At 38.7% G+C, this 6,905-nt stretch overlaps 1 long non-coding RNA gene across 1 annotated transcript in view; it reads left to right on the top strand.

Annotated features, from left to right (window-relative positions):
- Positions 1 to 1,658: 1,658 nt before the first annotated feature.
- LOC130254604 (uncharacterized) overlaps positions 1,659 to 6,905 on the top strand; it is a 50,495-nt gene continuing 45,248 nt past the window's right edge. The window contains exon 1 of the long non-coding RNA XR_008840773.1: positions 1,659 to 1,729. This is a non-coding gene — a long non-coding RNA (uncharacterized LOC130254604). The remainder of the gene's footprint in view (positions 1,730 to 6,905) is intronic.

The raw sequence follows: 6,905 nt of genomic DNA, 5'->3' as shown, positions 1-6,905 counted from the left end.
CTTCACCACATACAACACAAGAGAAAACATCAGTCCTTGATTTTTGTTTAGAGGCAATCACTGTGATTTTATAAAACATTTTCATTGTTTTTCAATTCAAGAACCTAGGTGTTGTATTTTTAAGATTTGTTTTGGTCAAAGCTTAGAGGTAGGTCTTTTAACCCTGGAAGTTTTTTCACCTTCATATTGGATTTGTAAGTGTGATTGTTTGTTTGCCAGATGCATTAGAGAGATCTAGAGCTTTGACAGATGGAAATGTAACCAGAGGTCTGTACAGCTGGGATGTTTACCCCACAGTTTGTAAATATTCCCATAAGAGAAAATCCCTTGTAAGGCCAGGAGAAAGTCTGGCAATTGAAGTATGTGGTGTTGTCACAGACATTTCAACTCATGAGGTAGCAGCACATGTGAGTTGTACTGGTGTGAAGCCACAGGTGAGCTGAAACTTTTATTTCCCCTCAGCTGGTGCTCAGATGCCAGCAGGCAGCCAGCCCTGGTGTTCCAGAGGAGATGCTGCCATGCCTGGGTGACGTGGGGTGGCTCCTGTGACAGTGCAAGGAAGGACAGTGGCAGGGGGCACTAAGATAAGGCAGTGAATTTGCTCCTTTCCTGTGCTGGAGGCTGGAGCTCATCAGAGCCATGACATGAGCTCTCCTCAGCAGTCCCAGGGGTCATTCCCTCTGCCAGCTCCAAGGGCTGCTAAGGAGGGGGGACAGATCCCCTCCCAGTGGCTTCCTTTAACCTTCTGAGTCTAAACCTAATTTCACATTGAAAATTTTGTACTGATCAGAGTGTATATTTCTGTTTAATGATGATAAAGTCCCATTAAATGCAAAGCACATAACAATGGATGAATTCTGATCCAGTCAGATATTTGAGGTCATTTCTCATGCAGAATACAGAAAACAAGAAGCAACTCACAGTGGTAAAGGTTAACACTAAAGTACAAAAAACCCAAAGTATATCTTTGGACATGTTTAACACTGATACCTGAACACTTCATGCAAACCAGACTGTAGGTAAAGCCATTTGTTACAGAGATTGGTAAATATGCCAATAGAGACTCTAACCTTTATCAGCTCAGCAACCACAAGGAACAATGGAACTTTGCATTACCTGTTTTTATTATAAGCTAAATGGTAGAAATTACTGAGCCAAACTATTAGAGTAATTTTTTTAGTTTGACTTCAGAGTGAGCTTGACTATAGAGACAGTACTCTGTCTGGTTGGTTTCCCCTGATGACAGTGCAGCCTCTTTACTGTGAAAGGAGAAAATACCTTCTATAGGAAAATATGAGCATAAACCATGAAACCTGATGTGGGAATTTTGGCAGGTATAGGTCATAAAACTGCATCTAAATAGTTTCTTCTTTCTTGGTTTTATCCTGACTAGAGTATTTTCTGACTGTGCTGCTTTTATGTTAGGTTTCCTGTTCGGGTTTTCAGTGCATGGGCTGTAGGAGCTCTTTTTTGAGAAAAAAATTCCCAGTAGTTCATTTGTGTGAAAAATTCTTCTGGCCAGCACTTGAAGATACAGTATGCAGTACAAAACAGTGAGAAATAGCTATTTCAGGAGCAGCATTTCACAATTCTCCTCTCTGTGTAAGCACAGCTCTACATGGTTTCTGTTTACCCTTTGGCATCAGAGTGCCTTGGGAAGCACAGTGTGGGAACTGAGCTGCCTTAGACACAAAAGTGTTACCTGCTTCCTTGTCCTGCATTGTGGAAGGTATGTCTTGTAATCAAGCTTTATTTTCTCTTTATTTTAGTGTTATCTTTTAGTGTTAATGGGTTCTGGGTTTATGGTTTAATAGGTTACTCTAATGTTGATAGGTTTTGGGAGGGGATTTGGGAATTGCCTGTGCTAGAGGACAGTGCTGGGTCTGAGATCTGTGGCCTCCTCCAGTGTGTGGGATTTAATGCTCCAGTCTCAGGCAAGGAGCCAAAAAGGTCCTAGCTCCTCTGTACACAGTTAATGCAGATAGCTCTTGGAGAGCTCCTGGTACTCCAGGGAACCTGAGATCTCAAGATCAGAATAGTTCTTCAGCACATGGGTTTGAAAATACCTGCAAAGGGACTGAGTTTTAATCCTGACTTATATGTGCTTTAATCCTGATATGTAGGCTGTTAAATTTTCTTTTTGCCCTGCATTGTCTAAGATTGCTATGCACTTGTCTAAAAATAAAACCTCTGCTTAAGAGAGACAGGGGTATATCCTGGAACAGTGACCAGTACTTGGTATATCTCAAATCCTTTCTGCTCTTAGCATAAAGTCACTGGACTTAGTCACTGGACTCTGGGCAACCTGTGCCACTGTTTCATCATCCTCACTGTAACAAGTTTGTCCTTATATCTAGCCTAAACTGACCCATTTTTAGTTTAAAACCATTACCCCTTGTGCCATCACTACATGCCCCTGTGAAAAGTCCCTCCCCAGCTCTCTTGAAGCCATTTAGGTATTGGAAAGTGTTCTAAGAACATTTATCTTTGAAAGGGTGAACAGCCTGAACTTCCTCAGCCTTTCTTCACAGCAGAGGTGCTCCAGCCCCCTGAGCACCTTTGTGACCCTGCTCTGGGTTTGTCCCAAAGGTCCATGTCCTTAGGTGGGGAGCCAGGGCTGGACCCAGTGTTTGTGTGGGTTCATGAGAGCAGAGCAGAGGGGCAGAATCCCCTCCTCAGCCTGGTCCTGCTGCTGTGATCCAGTGAGTGCACCTTGCCTGCCCATGTCCAGCCCATATCCACCAGTTAATCACCACTGTGGGGCTGAGTCTGAGAGCAGCACCTTGGGAAATGGGACTGAACTGGAGGGGTGGAATTCTCAAAGAATTCCTGCAGGAAATGCTGCTAAGGTCTCATTGCTGCAACCCTGCCCTGTATCCTGGGGTTTAAAATCTTTTATCTTGTAAGAGGACACCACAGGCCAAGTGGTGTGCACCAAAGCAAATGTGACTGGTGTAATTGTACCAGTTCCCAGTCTCAAAGGGGTTTCACCAGTTCCAGACACTTCCCTTGTTTTTCAGTCTTTGTTATGTGTAGCATGAAAAAATGTAACCAAAGCTGCTTTTTCACCCTTTCTATTGTTTTTCCTATTTTGACCTGATGTATATCAGATGATTCTGGCTTTAGGAAACACATATATTTAAGAAAAAAAAGAAATGCACGTTTTTCTTTCAAGAATACAAATAGTTCAGTTTAGTAATCCTTTTTTTTTTTTTTTTTTTTTGTTTTTTCTTTTCAGATTAAACATTCATTTCCAAAATCTACATGGAATAAAAGGCAACATTCATTTGCAAGTTGCTGCAATGTTTAGCTAGAACTAATGTAATTCATGATAGGAACTGTAATTCATGATAGTCTACAGTTCTAGTTTTATTTCAGCTATGCCTTTTCCAATTTATGTTGTCTTCCTTAAGTGCCATGTTAGTATTGGAGATGTACCATAACACTCCTTAGTACTAGAATTTTTACAACTGTGTCTGTGATGCACACTCATTTTCTATCTTGAAATTACTGTTCTAGAAAATTTTCTCTTGCTGTGTTATGTAAGATCTCAATTCTCACCCTTAGAGTTTTCTTAGGGTTTTGGAAAAAATAAAAATAATGCAGAAATAACCCTTTCAGGCTAAAGATATAAACATTTCCAGAACAGATTAGTAATAATGCAGTTGTGGAAACCACAGTGTCTCACAAGTAAAGTCACAGCTAAAAAATGTAAACCAAACAAGTGCTGTTCCCTAAAGGCTGTTTCCATTTAAGAGAAAATGCTCCTCACTCTTATATCAGATTTCACATGTGTATAAAAGAGAGGATAGTGCACTTGGCAACTGAATTAATTCTCCTGAATGTTCCTTGTTTTGGTGAATACCCCTCATTCCAGTACCAAAATTACTTCTGTTCCATACAGATTTATTGTTCCTTCAGTTTTGTTATCAATAATCACTTACTTGAAGAATTGTGAAACAGTTTTTACCATCCTCTCCCAGAATAGCTCCTAGAGAAATGGGGTCACATCCTGAGTCTTCCTTTTGCATCATGTCCAACTTCTTGACAATGGAATACTGAGAAATCTAAATAGAAAGAAACACCCAGTTTGTCTCAATGCAGAGATTAACTATTACTTAGTTCAAGCTCAATGAATAGAGCAATATCTTGTGAATGATTTCTTCAGCTTAGTTCTTTTCCAGCTCACAAATCATCTGATTTACATCTTATTTGTTATTATTATTATTACTGCCAGTAATATTGCAATGCCAGAAAAATGTAGTCACAGAAAAAGATTCTGTTCTCTCCATAGCACAGAGTAAAAGGTTTCTGCTCCACAAAGGTTGAAATTTAAGAGTAAAACAACACAAGTGTCCAGAGGACCCATGTGCAGAGACAATAGGACTGCAGTGATTACAAAGAGGGATTTGGGTCATTGTATCCAAATTGTTTTCAATGGTCAGTAAATATTACAGCAGGGGAAAGTTTTTAAGCTGGCACTTGAAGAAGAGTAGTAATTTTCATGTTGCAGGTATTAGTGGAAAGATCCCCCACATTTCAAGTGCAAAGTGGATATAAACACAAGGGCAGAAGAAGAAAATGTAAAATGTAATGACTAGGCAACAACCATGGCTGGCAGTGGAAGCTGTGATCTGACCTTGATTTTGTGTGAGAAACTGTGAACATAAATGGATTTTGTTATGAAAAATCTTGAAGGGGAAGATCAATAGTCTCTACTTAATGTGCTACAGCAAAGGAAAGATGGACTAAGATGTTCTGACACAGGAAAGAAACTACTTTTGAAATAGCATGTAGATTTTGTATGAAAAGGTCAAGAACACTCTTTTTTAGGAGGAAGACATGATAGTGATGAGATGACTACCTGAAGAGCAAGTCTTAGATATGTAAGAGAATAGCATCTCTTGGTGATGGTGTATAAAAAGAATTGATTAGACTGAGGCATAACCTCAGTCAAGGACTCAAGGGAATTGTGAGTTCTTTTTAGATTTTGCTGAGTTTGAGGAGTCATATTAACATCACCAAGAATATTCTTGGCATGCAAAAGTTTTGTTAGGACAAAAGTACCTGGTGTTCAGGGGTGGATCTGTGAACTGTTACATGAGACATGGGAGCTCAGTTAGTAAATCTTTTGATTTTCTGGATCTAAGGTATAAATGGAGATGTGGAAAGGATTGTATGTTTATGATCTTAGAAAACAGCTGACATTCAAAAAGGATAAGCATCAAATATTGGTTTAGAGGAGAATTAAAATCCAAACCTGCTTTCACTGTAGGGTTCAGGAAGGATGAAGATGATGGATTGTTGCATGAACAACTAATTTTAGCAAGGAAGAGAGGAAGGAAGCCAAGCAGACTACACAGCAATTTGCCCATTATAAAAACAAATAACAGCATTTGTAGGAAGTGTATAATGTTTTGCTAAACCAGCCAAAGTTGCTGGAGAATAACACACCTATAGCCTGATTTTATTCAGGATTGCCTAATAGAATATAATACTTGAAATAATGTTTGAGGCTTTTATTTCTTATAGCATGTTCAAACCCAAAATATGTAATGTAAGTTTGATAATAAATAGAGGACCTGTTCTGCAAACATAAAAATTGCTTCAAAGTAACAGTTTAATATCAAAATAATATAAAAACCTAGAATCCACAATTTCACTTAGTTTTTAACAGCTTTGGGACACTTAACAGCTGTTTTTGACCCCCAAAAAGGATTCTTTCTGATTCTCTGCTTGACACTCCTCTTGCTTTTGGTGAAATTGATTTCAGTTGTTACAAAAACATTATTTGGGTGCTTTATTTTTAGGACTGGACCTATAGGTAATTCAAAGTGTTAATATTACAAAACTTGAGAAGCAAAGGCATCTTTGGAACATTTCTAGATGAAGCATAGTATGGATTTCACAGTTAATTTTATTTTTAAAATTAATTTTATTTAGAATGTTGCTGTATAATTTATAATATTTAATGTATTTATATAAAATAAATTAATTGTGGTAATTATATTAATATAAAATTATAGTTTATTTGCATTATGTATTAATATTGTACTTTATAATAGTAATATTTCAATTTATTTGAATTGAATAGTTCACTTACTGATGTTTTACTTACTAGCTGCTAGACTTGGTGAGAGCAGAAAACTGAAGAGAATGTTTTACATGGTTTAACTCCAGAAAACCATAAGGAGAGATTTAAAAAATTGTTGTGCTGACCTACCTATGACAGGTAAAGGAACAAAAATTAGCAAAAAATGTTGAAAAAATATGCTCAGAAATTATGAGTGTTTTGGGTTTTGTTCATTAATGACTTGACAGGAAGTCTCCTAGAATGTATCTTCCTTCATGCAATCATTTTCTTTCAAGTGCAGCACAAAAGCTTGGCTCAGGAAATACAATGAGGAAAATGCAATCAGCAGAGTGAACCTTAATGAGGAAGTGAAATTATTGTCATACAACTTCTGAATAGCATTTCTTTCTCCTGTTTTCCATGAACATGGCACCACTCTGACATCACTTGACTAAAGTTGTCACTGTCACTGCAGTACAAGGCTATGAGGTAACCCTTTTCCTGTCCCATTTCTTACCCTCAAATTCACTCCCAAGAGCTGGGGCTGCTGCTGCTCCTTGTTGACCCTCAAAGGCTCTGCCCAGCTCCTCACATGGCAGAGCTTTGAGCTGTACCACAGTGGGGAAAGGCTGGTCACCCTAAATTCAGTGGCCAGCTGGGATACCTGTGCTAGAGCTGCTTTCTCTAGGTCTGGAGTGACTAACGTGCTTAATCTCTGGTTATGAAGATGGGTAAAACAGTGTTTTGGCTAGAGGTGGTTGAAGAAATGGTCCAGAGGGTGTTTTCCTGCTGGATTTTGCCAGGTACAGTGGGATCCTAAGCACCTGGGAAC

This window comes from Oenanthe melanoleuca, chromosome 6, assembly GCF_029582105.1.
Source record: "Oenanthe melanoleuca isolate GR-GAL-2019-014 chromosome 6, OMel1.0, whole genome shotgun sequence".
Taxonomy (NCBI): Eukaryota; Metazoa; Chordata; class Aves; order Passeriformes; family Muscicapidae; genus Oenanthe; species Oenanthe melanoleuca.
Note: the sequence above shows the minus strand (reverse complement) of the source record. Positions and strands in the feature narration are given on the sequence as shown.